This window comes from Charadrius vociferus, unplaced genomic scaffold, assembly GCF_000708025.1.
Source record: "Charadrius vociferus isolate BGI_N301 unplaced genomic scaffold, ASM70802v2 scaffold2962, whole genome shotgun sequence".
Lineage (NCBI taxonomy): Eukaryota > Metazoa > Chordata > Aves > Charadriiformes > Charadriidae > Charadrius > Charadrius vociferus.
Window position 1 is genome coordinate 2,218 of NW_009647356.1, and position 1,185 is coordinate 3,402.

Here is a 1,185-nt window from a genome sequence, read left to right on the forward strand (position 1 = left end):
GCTGGGGGTGGAAGGACGTGTCCCCCCCCCATCTGCAGTGGGGACACGAAACGCTGCTGAGGACCCCCCCCCAGCTCCTTGTATGCTGTGGCACCCCGCTGCCCCGCTCCAGCACCCCGGTTTCGAGTTATATGGGAAACGCAGTGGGAGACGGTCCCTATACTGGGACAAGCCCATCCCTGGCCCCAGTCTGCCCTGATGCTGGGTCGCATCCCCCCCTCCATGCTGCTCCAGGGTAAGGGACAGGGGACAGCAGCCACCCCCGGGTCCCAGTATGGCTTTGAGCCCCCCAGGCAGCTGCACGTGCCCAGGCAGGGTGGTCCGGGAGTGGGGCCCACTGGTACCAGCAACCCCAGGGTGATGGTCTGGGAGCTCCAGGAGGGTACCGGCACCTGTGGGGTGATGCTGTGGCAGCCCCAGGGGGGTACTGGCACCCACGGGACAATGCTGCGGGGGTCCAGGGGGGTACTGGCACCCACAGGGAGATGCTACAGGGGGTCCAGGGGCGTACCAGCACCTACAAGGCAATGCTGTGGGGGCCCCAGTGGGGTACCAGGACCCATGGGACAATGCTGCGGAGGGTCCAGGGGGGTACCAGCACCCACAGGGTGATGCCGCAGGGGTCCCAGGGGGATACCAGCCCCCACGGGGCAATGCTGTAGGGGGTCCAGGGGTGTACCAGCACCCACAGGGTGATTCTGAGGGGGGTCCAGGGGAGTACCAGCACCCACAGGGTGATGCTGCAGGGGTCCCAGGGGGATACAGGCACCCACAGGGTGATGCTGAGGGGGGTCCAGGAAGGTACCAGCACCCACAGGATGATGCGCAGGTGGGTCCAGGGGGGTACCAGCAGCCACAGGGTGATGCTGCAGTGGCTCCCGGCACCCAGGGGGCACTGCTGTGGGGGTCCCAGAGCGGGGTACCAGCAGATGGGGGTGGGAGAGAAGAGAAAGCAGCAGCTGAAGCGCCATCGAGCCAGAAAAGCTGGGGACGTGGCTGGAGGTGGCCAGACCCATGGCACACTCCCCGCAGGCTGGGCTGGGCACGGGGTGGCTTGTTCCCTTACTGGGGAAACCGTCTGAGGCCTCGTGCAACACGCGGGGCGGTTTCATCAGCCGCCTCCCCGAGCAACTCATTACGGCTCCGCTCCTCCTGGGGCATCGCCTCGGCCGCTCCGCCCCCCTG